This window comes from Lepisma saccharinum, chromosome 28 (genome assembly GCF_977018435.1).
Source record: "Lepisma saccharinum chromosome 28, izLepSacc3.1, whole genome shotgun sequence".
Classification (NCBI taxonomy): Eukaryota; Metazoa; Arthropoda; class Insecta; order Zygentoma; family Lepismatidae; genus Lepisma; species Lepisma saccharinum.
The window spans coordinates 16,249,741-16,264,379 of record NC_139256.1 but is presented as its reverse complement, the minus strand read 5'-3'; the positions used below and the strand labels follow the sequence as shown (position 1 = coordinate 16,264,379).

General features: G+C 39.0%; 1 protein-coding gene across 3 annotated transcripts in view; it reads right to left on the bottom strand.

The window, feature by feature from the left end:
• Positions 1-14,639, bottom strand: part of IP3K2 (Inositol 1,4,5-triphosphate kinase 2) — a 502,222-nt gene that overhangs the window by 153,892 nt on the left and 333,691 nt on the right. The gene's annotated exons all lie outside the window — the stretch shown is intronic.

Genomic DNA, 14,639 nt, shown 5'->3' with positions numbered 1-14,639 from the left:
TCGCTGTTCGTGCGATAAATTATACAATGCAGTGGCCATTAAGAAGCAGTATATTTGAGATTGGTAAAGTTACGTCAGTCAATATTGCGTATTGTAGCATCACACAGCACGAGTTGCATGAGCGCGAAGAGCGAAGAACCGGGTAGGAATTCAGCCGCTGTCGTCTGCTTCAGAAGGCAGGAAGGGTCACATGAACCAATCACGGTAGACCTCTCGTAAGCTGGCGTAAGAGAGACCATTTACGCACGTGCTGTAGAAATCGAAGCTTTCCCTCCAGAAAGGCAGCAAGGAATATAGAGTCCTGTACGCCGAACCTGCTCGGCGTCCGGCCGGGAAAGGCATTGAAAAGAGATGCTAGAACGAGTGTTGAGAGTCGAGCGTTGCAAGCGGATCGCGAAAAATAGCTATTATAATGCCATGAAGGTCAAACATATATGGCATTTTTGAAATTTTAAATCTGGGAACGCCGGGCGTACGGGCGTACTATAACGCTACGCCACTGGAAATCAGGTTGCCAACTCGTAAAAAAAACAGGTTGCCAACTCCAGAATCACCACCATCTCATTGAAATGAATAATCATCTTATTTACAATTTCTGATCAATTTTTCTTCTGTATCTTATTCTCTAGGCTTCAGGCTTCGCAGATAGCCTAGCTTGCCTAGAATATACGCTTCTGACTTTGAACACAGGTTAGTACTCGTTATGCAATATGAATATAATTGTCTGCATGCTAAAGATATGTGCGCAAAAATAAGCGGGACGTCTCCTCGCCATGCAGCGTCGTCTGCAGTCACGCGCTATCTCGGCCCGGAGTCAAAATGAATGCAATGTATTTATTGCTAACTTTTTGTACTAACTACACAGTTCGAGTGAAAAAATCCCACATTAATCACCATATAAACTTTAGAGCACAGGTAATTACAAAAATTAAGCAATGGAAGCCTGGTTCTACTTAATACATGCCTTATGTATTACTCGCATAAAATTCAGAGAGAAACATGTACAGTTATTTTAAAAATGTCAGCTGACTGTTAATTTTTAACTTACGGTTTACAATTTCATTATTGCAAACCTGAGAATTGACAAAATAAGAAAATAAAACTTACGCACGATATACTAATTTGAATGTATTTTCAAACACTGATGTAATAGTAACGTACAAAAATATGTCTAACACACAAAAAAATAGACCAGATTACAGGGATGCGTTGAAAAAAACTCAAATTTCGTTATAATTTTCGCTACACACGCGTAAAAAGTTACAACATTCGCGACAAACACAAAAAATTGCGTAAAAGACCAAATTCGGGTTCTTTCAAAACTTACTATGCATAACAAAAGTGTTTATCATATCATTTTATACACTTATAACAATTTCATGGCAACAATCAACGCGGTTTTCAGTGTTATCACGGCTGGGAAAACTCTCAGCTCGTGGGAATGAGATCAGATTTTGTGTGACATAAAGCCACCAGTCAGAGCATTTCTTTTTATCGCTATCCCAGTTTCTTTTTCTGGCTGCAGTCGGGATGTAAAAATATCCAGAATTTTTTAATAGCGCACTTTCAGGCATGTACTTTATGGTTACGCGGGTCATTAATTTCAATAATTTCTAACCTGCGAGCAAAATGCCCAATAAATTTTCGTTTTGACAGAATTATTTGCATTCTCTGGTTGTTTCTAACTAAAACTTCCTTTATCGAGGCATTTGAAAGTATATTTCAGCGGAGAAATGTGATCATCTTATCTGAACGTAAAATACTATACTGGTGGCATTTCCAGCTGGCTGGGAAACAACGAATCAGTTGAATTCCTTTCGGCTGACATCGGACATTTTCGTGTCACAAGGCACCGAAAGTTGCTGGCGAGACAAAACAAATGAGCGTCGGATACGCAGCATATTGCCAAACGTACTGTAAAACGGGGAAAAGTTGAGAAGCGCCGTTACTGGATAAAACTTGTACTACAATATTACACAAAGCATGGAAAATTAGTACACATAAGACTGTACAAATAAGCTAATAAAAACAACTAACAAAAATAGACGTACGCTTGGCAACGTTGTAACGGGAGAGCGATGTTACCTCTACAGCTTTTACTTCGCAACTGAGGTTGTTGACACTCATCGAGCCACACATCCCCGGCCTGCTATCAGTACCAGAACAAACATAGCTACGAACCATCCATGCCACCACACACGTTCTATTTTGAGCCACACAAATCCCGAACAGGGAGAAAGCCATAACATGGAGGGAACCCTTTCAACAGGGGTGCGGCGAAGTTTGGCAAGGGTGGTGGCCGGTTCGTCGACGCGGTTGGTTTTCACTGCCACGGGGCACCCTCCTACTGTCGTCTGCTCTTTTGGCGGGAAAGCGGATCGGTTATGCCGTTTGCCTTATCCAAAGCCTCATGGTTTCACAGTTCGTGAATTATTTACAACAGTGAAGGACAAAAGAACAAATTAAATACATTACAAAAGGGTAATAAAGTAGCTCATCTTCTGTGAAACTTTTCGTTTTTGTACGTATAATGTATTAGTTGGTGTTTTAGAAAAACAAGACATAGAAACAAACTTCCGATTATACAGTCTGAACATTTAGTAGCTTTACATAATGAATCACATCTTACAACAAAGATGTGTCGGCTGTGGGGTTCCACGGAACCTGACCTACCTAACACACGTTATCATACAGAAGTAACAGGAAGTAATATTTCACGCAAAATAGCCCTTTGTTTCTGTGATGTGACAAAAGGCCTACCACACACATATGCATGTATTGTCCAGAGACATAATCATTTAAATCACTGCAATAAGCGTGGCTGCTTCCTGCGTCCCTCAGTCTATCTCGGAGTGTTTTCAGGGACGTTAAAAATGAAGTTTCTTATACTACACGCTGTATTGATTATCAGCTTACAATTTCAAACGAAATTTAGAAACCCAACTATTCTTAGTTCATACAGACTACTTTTAGTTCCTAGTGTGCAATGACGTTATATGGCGTGGTGGTAAGTTAATGTACACTAGAATGTAAAGCGATAAAAAGGCAGTGTTGCAAAATACACATATTAAACGCCAGAACAAGAAATATGTCTAAGTAAGGATAAGCAGGGAACAGTTGTTTGTCTATACACCCACAAAATTTCCTCAACACCCTATATTTTTTTTCTCCCAATTTATGGTCATTTTTGGCTCTAAACCCATACAGTCCCAAAAACGAACCCACACCTCCCAGTTGGAAGTACCATATGGAAAAGAAGGTGCGGTAGTCACTAGCGCCATCAAACGGTTGGATGGAAAAGATCCTTTGCGATCAGTCAGCGTTCGACAAGCAATTCATGAATGAAATGATTGACTACAAAAGTTGTAAGTTGTAAGTTTCATCAAACATTGTAGAGTTCATTACTTGTACTGTGAGGATTGTAACAATAATTCGTATAGTTTGTATTTATTTTTTAAAATAATGAAACAAGAATACTCAAATTGATGATATTCAGCGAACAACTTCCCCCACAATTCATTGCGCGAAATCACGCTCGCCGCCATATTTCCTGTACGAGGTCACATCCTGGTTGAAAACATGCCGGATAAACATTGTGCGTGTGGTCTTTGCCGAGGTGATTGTGAATCTAGGCATGATTATCATATGGGGAATGTGCACGCATAAAATATCGCAAACTTCAACTGTTTTTTCCCAAAGTACAATGCGTGATGACGTCAAGTTCAACATAATCCATTGCATGTTTTAAAAATCGCGCCATAGTTTCCATTTCACGTCATGTATAATACGTATCCTGAAACGTTCCGCGTGATTAGAATGCTTAGGTGCAAGTTAAACACGGATAGACGGAATAGAATACATTCTGTACATAAAACACAAACGAGGTTTAATAATCTTTCAATATTTACATGGCGCATGAGGAATCCTAAAACTAATTCTATCGTCCAGTAGCGTGGCGTGACTTTTTCAAATGTGTTGCAGGCCATCAGTACGACAATTATGCCTGCTAGACGTTATCAACCCCCCCCCCCCCGCCTAGAAAAAAGAAAACGTCTTCGATCTAGATTTTTGTTCATCTCGTTCTTTTGCAATCTGCACAGCGATTTAGCCACAAACACTCCTAGAAAGAACAACCACTCATGAAACAGTTACCGCGAGAATCCAATGAATAGTGGTGGACCCTTGTCAATTCTTCATCTGCCTCTGTCTTTTTCGCAATGAGGTGCAAAGGGGAAGAAGAAGAACTACAGTTTTCTCGGGTCAGTTTGACGTTTGTGTGGTGAGCAGACGACAACTCCGCTCCTCCAAAGACAATCAATGTGGAAGGGAAGCCCAGCTGTACGTACTATTGTTGCGAACTTAGTATTGTCCAAATCACGAATCGCACCAAGGAACTATATTTTCGTCTAATACCTAACTGATCTCATTTGTAGTTAAATACAGCCTTGGCTTTGCAGTTTACCTCTAGTTGCTTATCTCCATTTTAGGCGGGATTTAGCTCTTTTCTGCCAATCCAATGTGACAACACTGGCCTGTGTCCGGAGGCCTCGCCGGTAACTGGACCTCTAAACAGGCATGGCCTACCTCTTCTCTTCTGTAGGCTACAAAAAAATGTCCCTCTGCAATATCTACTCGACGGCAACGTTATTGGTTAACGTACTTAACAATGTTGTCATTTTATTGAAGCAACTTCTTAATTCTTTATATTTTGCTGTTACACTGCCACAACAGACTATTGAACATATTTGTTGTTCTTCCTCGTAGCTTGATTATATAATGATTATACATAATATCATATAGCTCAATAACAACATATCCACCTGTATTTTTTAATATACCTGAAGTCAGAAAATGTAAATGGGTTTGTTGTCCAAGAAGAACAAAGCATCTGAAATGCACATCTATAAACTCGGTTTCGTGTGTCGTTTGTTGCCCATTTCTTTTCTACCTGCATAGACTGGATCACGGACGTCCGTATTAGATTAGTTTCATGGATAAATTCACCTTCTACTGTCATTACGTCATCACAACAAAAGAATCCATCAACCCAACTTCTATAATCTTACGACTATCATTCCTGTACGTTCACAGATTATAACCGCAGTCCAAAATTTCACAAAGTTTCTAAGCCAAGCGTCAGGTCAACCTTGCAGCAGGTTTTCGCATATGTAGATCCAAACGTGCGCGCAAGAATATAGTTCCACTGAGACGGGTTCTATTCCGACACAACTGCATACTTTCAAGAAAACAGTTATTTAATTTGTAATATACAGACAAAATAATACATCCATTAGCAGGTATTGACTTAATTGGTTGCAATCACTTTGCAGACGAACTTAGAACCGCAGATTCGCCAACTGCAATGTGTATTGCGTTGAAGAGACACTGAAACTTTAGAGCGAGTCGAGCGAGACTGAATGCGTTGCAGAACGCGTGGAATCTGTCATACCAGTGTTGCACATCCCACTATTTTAACTCTATGTTTATTGTAGAGCGGTGAGAATGGCTGAATCTCCTGTTCAGCGCGCGGTTTTATCCGAATGTTATTTTGGGCTTCATCCGAAGGGAAATGCTCTTCAAAGTCAAGCAAGTTGTTTTAAATGCATAATCCTCCTTGCGGCAACAAGATCAAAGTAAAACAGGGCGTGAGGTGAATGTGCGCACGAATTGTATCACGGGTCTTGAATGATTTGCGGTTTGAGTTTAGCAAGAGGAAACGATTGTTTGTTGTTTGACGACAAAAGAATCTCCGCGGTATTAAAAGATATTGCGTGAGAAGAAACATGTTTATTATTTGGACGAGACGTCCTTCAACTCGGTGGGTGGGGGAAGGGGGAATAAAACATGGAAGGATACCACCATGCAAAACCACCGCCAGGGCTGAAGAAACCGACGATGAGGGGAAGGGGGAGGCTTATTGTTTCACCCACTGGCGGCAATGAAAGCTTTGTTGAAGGCGCATATTTACTGTTCCGCGCAAAGAAAGGGTGATTATCAGCAAGAAATGGACAGACCAAGATTTGAATCCTGGTTTAGTGAAGTGATTCATAAATTGAAACCAGAGTAATAGCAGCAGACAATGCACCTGATTGTATATATCACCAATAACAAATCATGCTTTTTTGGTGGTATGACTTAAATTGCGTGTGTCTTACAGGGACGGATGTATTGCGGACGAAGCAACCACGTTTTTCATAAATGTATTTCTTTCTAAACCAAAAACAATAATTTGTCATTAAATTCAAGAGGGGCCCATTGTTGTTTACTTTTATCTCCGTTTATTTTTCGTTTTGCGTGCTCGAAATATACACACATGCTCTCATGTTTAGAAGTTATTTCGCATTTATTAAGTAATAACACATTTATTAAATAATCTATACGCATATACGCAGAGTACTTCTAAAATTGTATGTTTCAGTAGACAAAAAGAAGAAAAAATACATTCTGCTTGACATGCATGAGGGTTTTGATGTGTTGGCGGGTTGGCAATACTGTGAATTTTCTCAGTGTCTACGATGTAAGCAGCTCGGCGGTTGAGGAAGGACTGGCACGGAAGATTCTGAGCTCAGTTCTCGCGCGGATTGATACATAAAACCTGCTGCAAACTTAGCCTGACGCGCGGCTTAGTCTGTGTTTTTACGCTCAGATGTTCAATTGTTCGTTCAGTCAGCATGCAATGGATTCTTCTGTTGTTCCCGGATGTGACGTATCAAGTGTGACGAATTTTACCACTTGCGCCACTGAGCCACGTGGAAAACAGATTCAAAACATATGGCAGTCTATTATTTGCACACTTTATCAACATGTGGCTGTGGCTGTATCATTCTGGTTTATCCACCGGAAATATGACCAAAAGAGTCACTTCCCGGAAAATCTTAATCTTCGATGTTGCCTCGCTTACTTCGATATAACTGGCAACCAGAGGCGTATTCTGGGCGCATGCGATGCTTGCGGCGCATGCGTCAATTGTGGGAAAAGAATTATTACTTTCTTTCACTTCAGATCCAAGAAATGTAATATAAGCTTAGTTGAGCGCTCTCGTGTAAAATAAATACTTCTCCTATATGAAAAAATTAGAATGTAGAAATGCTCATTAATGTCGTCGCAGAGCAAGCTGTCCGATGTAAATTACCGCATCAGCGAAGGAAGATTTTAACGTGGGCAAGCGCTGCTCCCGTGTTTCTTCCTTCCCCTTTCCGCTTCTTCCCCTTCACAATGCGTGAATATCGCATTGGCTGCATGCTGTGAGGTGACAGCTACAGAGGAGAGTAAGCTTGTTGTTTCGTTGAACAAAGAGGTGGCAGCGATTGATTTTTGCCTTGGAGGTACAGTGCAATGCACATTTAGTTTAAAGTTTGGTTTATTTTTATTTCTGGGCCTCTTTCAAAGTTCCACATGGCTTAGTGCAGTATTTTTCCGTAATGTTTTTAAAAAATGAAGGAAAATGAAACAGAGGTTGTGATGCAGGATTATTATTATTATTTGACTTTGTAAAGCTAAAGAATGAGTTGATTGCTCTCTATTCTTCCCCCGAGTTTGAAAATAAACCTCTACATGAACAAGTACCATATAAGAACACGAACAATATTCATAACATTATGAGTGAAACTGGTAAATTTCTCGTAAGGGACAGACGGATTTCATCAAATTTACAGGATAAATTACTTACCGAATGCAGTTTCTTTATACTTGTGGAAGTTCGGGGAAGTGTTTTCTCGCATCGTTCATTGAATTTTTCCGGTAAATCATCTATTTTTCGATATAAATGTGTGACCGATGCACGAAAGCTCTTGCATCCATTTACTTCCAGGTGGATGTAGCCTGTGTGTGATGACGTAATCCCGGTCAGTGTTTCCAACCATGTGTTTTTGTAACTACAGAAGGTACGTTTCCGCAAATGGTTCGTGGGGCTATGTGTCAATGGTTCGTGGGGCTATGCGAGAATGGTGTGTGTGGCTACGCATATTTTTTTCGAAACCAATTTTTAACTATTGTAACCTATACGTGACCCTACCTAACCTAACCTTACCGGAAATGGTTCGTGGGGCTATGCGTCAATGGTTTGTGGGGCTACGTAGGTATTTTTGGGTGCAGTGGGGTGGAAACACTGCATGCCGAGTACGGTAGGGAAACTGTGACCGCCATTTTGTGTGTTACCGAAGGCAAAAAGAAACGAAGAAAACTTATTCGATATGTCGCAAATATAGCTTATTTCCGTGAAATAAGCGAAATGCCACGTTCAGCAATGTCTCTCAATGCAGAATACGTAAGTACGAATATTCAAATTAAATTAACTAGCAAATTTCAGCCGTCTGTCCCTTACGAGAAATTTACCATCAAAGTTACAAGTTGGCTACACTCGTTGTGTCAATACCAGCTTCAACTGCATCAGTGAAACGATCTTTTTAAGCATTAAGAAGAATTAATAATTATATTAGAGCAACCCAATCGCAAGAAAGATCAAGTGCGCTTGGTATATTATCCATTGAAAGAGCTGCTTCTGAAAATTAAAGCAGAAAATTTACAAAGGTGTTATAAAACAGAAGAGCAGAATTTACATTTAAATTATTTGAATTAAGTCTGGTCTTTTGTTCTTGAATCTCTGATTGTAATTTAGGCCTCTACTATAATGTTATTTGCATAAGCCAAACAAAACTAAATTCTGAATCTCCAATGTAAATATAAACTGTTTATAAATATCAAGTGATTTTATAATTTTATGAAGACTTCCACATCAGACATCAAACCTGGTGAGTTTTGAACTTCATTATCCATATTTCATTACTTTATTCGTTATGCAATATTTAGTAATGTTAATGTGCAAATCGTCAACTATTGAATACGTATAATGCTATCCCCCATTCCATAATATATATATTTAAAAAAATGTATGTACAGCATGCCCTTTATGAAAATCCAGGATACGACACTGCTGGCTACGTTGCTTAAGGAAGTGTAAATTTGGCTCTATTTCCCTATCTTTAATTTGATTTAGTCGAATTTCTGTCACTTTTAGCTAATCGCGACGATGGAGACGAACGGTGGTAAGATGAAAGGGACAATCACGAACATATAATGACTAAGTCCAAGCGCCTGCGAAATTGCAGTTACTACGGTTGACTATATGGAAAGAGCCCACACTTTCCCCATCATTCTTTCCTATAAAGTCGAGAAATTCAAGATTATTAGAATTAATGGAAGAAATCGCACAGTGCGATATCCACACCGGGGGCTCGTCCTGAATATTCAACAAGCATGAATTTGAACACGTCACGTGAAGATAGTTGACATCCTGAAGGATAATAGTACTATATTTAACAATTGCCAACATATCCGTTAAGTAGCATTTAAATAATAGTACTCTGTAAACTGTAATTGGAAAAAACAACAATACTGAACACCCGTTTTGTGCAGCGACTCGGAGTTCTATACTAACAGCAGCAAACCTGACCTGCCCAGGGATGCCCACAGGAGGGTTTCATGACGCGCCTGCGTAAAGGGAATTTTTTGGGGGGGACAAAATTTTATACCAATTCTATATACCTTCACACAAAAATGGGGGGATCGTATCGTTTGATTGACTTGTTATTGATTTTTAGTTTTGGTTATTATGTATAGTTTTTCTACCTACCTGTGGGTGATCGCAGCGATAGGATTGAAATGATACAAATCGGTTTGGATGGAGGGGGCGTGGTATTCGCATTAATACAAGGTTAGTCGAGCAGACAAACTGTGCAGAATAAGGTTGACTAACAATGGCAGTGAGCCTAAAGTATTTAAGTAAACATATATTGCTTAAATATGTCTGTATTATACAGGGACGCAACCACAAGGGCGCAGGGGGTCATTGCCCCCCCCCCCCCCCCAACCTTCGACGGAAGTCAATTCTAAGGGGGCAAGGGGGGACAAACATTAACGGCCAAGGGCACCTCCAGGGGGGCACAGAGGAGCAATTAACCCCTTCGATTTCAAATTTTATGCAATAAAAATGCATTTTGTAAAATTTTCTTTCTTGCTACGCTAGCATTATCTACTTTTCTCGTTTTCGTCAAGTTCAGAGCTGTAGCTAGTGGCGGCGGGAGTCGGCCATGGGCGCCGAATGATCTAAAAAAAAAGTTATAAAAGAGAGAATGCCATGGCGTCCAGTGAAATTACTTGCACCCTATTAAATCAATATTGTTTTCAATTCCAAAATTGGATCTAAAAATTTTCTTTCTCGCTTCGCTCGCAATCTACTTGTTTTCTGTAACGTAATGTATTTAAATAATATGTGTTGTATATTTGTATTGATTAAGCTTTGAATACGTACACAATTTAGTGTTAGCTTGTTGCATATGTATTTTCTTATTTTATGTCGCTTCATGTTGCATATGTATAAAACATATGTTGTACATGAAAGTTACACATCTTCGGAATGCATTTATCATTCATTTTCTGCCATTCAAAAATACAGTTTGTGTGTGCTTGATTTCCATTATTAGCTAATGTGAAATTGACGGTGTTGAAAAAATATTTCAAATCGTTTGTTCCAACAAAATGCTTTAGCACAGACTTCAACGCTCTTTTTGCTAGGATAATAACGTCTTTGATACTAATAATAATAATAATAATAATAAAGCCATTATTATTATTATTATTATTGGTACGTTTATCCTGGTTCTTGCCCCCCCCCCAGACAAAAATTCGTGGTTGCAACTCTAACTAACTAACTAACTCCCTAGCCTTCTTAAACCCGAAGGTTCATGGCTGCAGCAACACAGGCCTTCCATCTTTCCCTATCTTGAGCAAGTTCTATATACTCTTTTCCATCCCTACCGATTTCCCTTAGGTCCATCTCAACGTTGTCCCTCCATCTTCGTCTTGGCCTTCCTACAGGTCTCTTACCATCAGGTTTCCCAACAAGAATCCTGTAAACTCCTCTTTCCTCTCCCATTCGTGCCACATGGCCTGCCCACCTAAGTCTTCTTGATTTAATTATTCTAATAATATCTGGACATGAATACAAATTATGTAGTTCTAAATTATGTAACCTTCTCCACTCACCTGTCTCCTCATCCCTTTTAGGTCCAAAGATTTTCATAAGGATCTTATTTTCAAATACTCTCAATTTATGTTCCTCTTTCAATGTAAGGAACCAAGTTTCACACCCATATAATACTACAGGCAAAATTACTGTTTTGTATATTTTAACTTTTAGTTTCTTAGATATTAAACGAGAAGACAAAAGTTTATGAAGAGAGAAGTAACATGCATTTCCTGAATTAAGCCTACTTTTTATTTCCTCTTTAATATAATTTTCATTTGTTAATATTACTCCTAAATATTTGAATCTGGACCCGCCTAGTGCATCTAATAGTAGAAATAAACAAAAACCTGCATAACCTACTCACATGTTTATTTCTGCTGTTAGATACACTCATGAGTAGGTTAGGTAGGTCAGGTTTGCTGTTGTTAGCATATAACTCCAAGCTCTAGCCGCTCGTGTTTTTGAGGGCCCGCAACCCATATCACCCGAAATTTCTTGAACACAAAAATTACCCGATTGGTCCATCTGTATAAATTATACCTTGACTCATTATTACTTATTGAACGTGAAGCTTTGCATTTGTCTGTGGTAATGATAAACCAACAGCAACCAAGACACGCTCGCACTGGGCAACGACGAGCTAAGATGACCAAATGCAGAGCATGTAATTTCCGAGACTAATTGAATATCATCCATTGTTGAACCACAAGGCCTTTCCCTTGTTTGGACAAGCAGGACCGGATGGGCAACTCAATTGTTGCGCACTGCCGTAGAAAAACGCCAACGCACACGGCTGTGGGCAAATTAATCCAAGGACTAACGAAGTGAACAGACGCTGGAACAATCTTACCCCAAAGGTTCAGCTGCATATTAACCTTACGGCCATGTTGGATCCAGTTTAGGCCCAACTTTTATACTGACGGGCGTTTGAGTTTTTAAGTCCACTCTATGCACGTATAGGCTGGAGCGTATAGGCTCAATGTGCGTTACGTTTGTGTGACGCATTAAAAATGTGGCAAATTGTAAAGTATGTAGGCCGCCGATGTTAGTAACTTTTATTGATGAAATGTGTAAATTATAAGCATTCACAAATATCTAAACCTTAATTTTCATATTAATTCATATTGTTATTAACATGAAGGAGGACCACATATCGTGGAATGTCCCTACTGGGTCTATGGCAGATGCGTGCTCTGAAAATTTTGACCTGGTTTACAGGTCGAAAAATGCTCAAAAAAATATACGAAGAATACTTCTGAAATAATAAATAGGATTATTCTCTTTTTGACGAGCAAATCTTAGGTCAAACCAAATTCTTGCAAAAAATTCAGGAGAGGAATTCTCTTTAATAACCGGAACAATTCCTATTTAGTGTACATATTTATTATCAGGGAACGGAAATATGTGCGTCTAATTACATATTTAGTTATTTTCACCAAAATATGGAGTTAAATATGGACTTAAAATTAAAAAAAAAACTTTTAATAATATAAGACACTACATAAGCAATATAAAATACAGTCTTGGCATTGTAACTATTACCGTGACTGTCTTGAAGAGAAAATGGAAGCGAATCCCCTACGTGTGCCACAAAATCGTTGCTTCTGGCGCTGCTGTCGGACGCGCAACCAATATAGCAAGGTTGGGGATAGCAATGGGCTGCTCGACTTGGGACCAGTGATGTTGATTTGGTGTTTTAAGTCCACTTTATGCACAGTACGGCTAATCGGGACTGGATCTACAGTTTAAAGTGGGATCCGAACCACTTGTGCCTCCACCGGGTATTGAACCCGGGACCCCTTGATTACAAGGCGACGACGAAGGGGGGCCAGTGATGTGCACTAGACTATAAGTTTACGTCTACATGCGTTGTCTACACGTAATCTACGCGTATATTACATTGGGTTGTAGCTTACATAGAATACGTAGACAATCTAAAGTGCATTTAAAAATAATTTGCAACTATATTGGTTTCTAACGAAATAAAAAGAATCCTATTTACAACATTTTATCTTCTTTTCTATTATCAACTATGCAAACAGATGGCAGTCGTGAGGCAAGAGTGGTCTTTCACCCATAAAACACTAGAATATTTCCAATATATGGTTTTCCTAGGTGAGAAATTGTTCTAATTTGGAAGAAAGAGTATGAAAAGTTCTCACACATCAGCAAATAAAACGCAGTATAATTTTATTTTAATTCCACGGCGCCCTTTACTAAGTTATTACCTTTCGCCATGTTGTTTACATAGATTACCTAATGTACGTGTATAAAATAGTCTACGTGTAGAATGTAGACTATCGTTGTTTAAGCGTAGAGCGGGCGTTGAGGAGGCACGTCTTTCAATAATTGTTACACAAACTGATCTATAGTTTGGTCAAAATAAGTAACAATCCTGGCAATTTATGTCAAATGTGCATTTGCAAAATATATCAGAATATGCATTTATTGCCAACATAGGCAACAGAAATGTGAGCTTATTTCTTAAAATTCTTGTCAAAACGCATAAGAAAATCATAATATGCCTTTTCAACAAAAACGTGCATTTGCACATAAATACTCAGCCTAGTCATAACTATTAGTCCAAATTCTATCAGGTGGTTAGTTATGGTGCTTTTTTATATTTTACACACATTTAAAATCTCATTTATTTTAATTTTATGGTGATTTTCAAAGCAATTTTTCTCCAGTGGAGCTGGTGGCAATTCTACACAACTACTAGTTAGTTTGTTAGTTTTGGAATCTCCCAACAGGTGGCGGAAGCTCACGAAGCCTTACGACGACATCTTTCGGAGCTCGCGTGAACTTCTTGAGCTAGAGTGAGCGGTGATGATCGCAGAAAAAACTAACGAAAATAAGGTTCGGAAGAGAATAACGACAGCGAGAAACACTGTAATCCTGTATTATTTATTACAGGAGATAAATGTATAATGGCGTCACGGTAATCAAACGTGTACTTTCTGTAATAAATATGTGAAAGTTATTACGGGTTTTCTAATTTTGTGACATTACCACACTTTACGTGCATATGCCCTATGTACAGTCACGGACACTTCTGGGTTGTAGCGATTGTATTGAAAGTCACTTGTATCCTCACAACCCAGAAGTGGCAGTGACTGTACATACGCAGGGCAGACGAAAAGAATAATCCTATGAAACAGTTATTGTGGATTAAAAATAGAATGACATTCGTTAGTTTTGATGAAGTTTCGTTAGCCTTCTAAACATGGCCCAACAATCACGATATCGATGGGTCTGAAGCTGACCAGTCCCATTTATTTCGTGAATACTTTGCAGACATTTGTGAAACAAACGTGATTCTTGCCAAAACTCGCAATTTGAATATATTTGCTGGTGGGGGAAAGAAAATGGGTCGGCTCTGCTTCACGGGAGGCGTATTTACAAACTCTACAGTGCTGCAGAACCAGAGGTATATAACGCTTTCTTATTTGCTGTGTGCACCGGAAGTGTTTATGTTCAGTGTCCATTGTTCCTTGCTTCTTTATTTACAGCAAAAGTATGGAAAAATAAGCCTTGTGATTATATAGTAATAAAGTTTGTAATCAGATTGTCGAAATTATGTTAAGAAATATACGTTTATATAATAAAATAT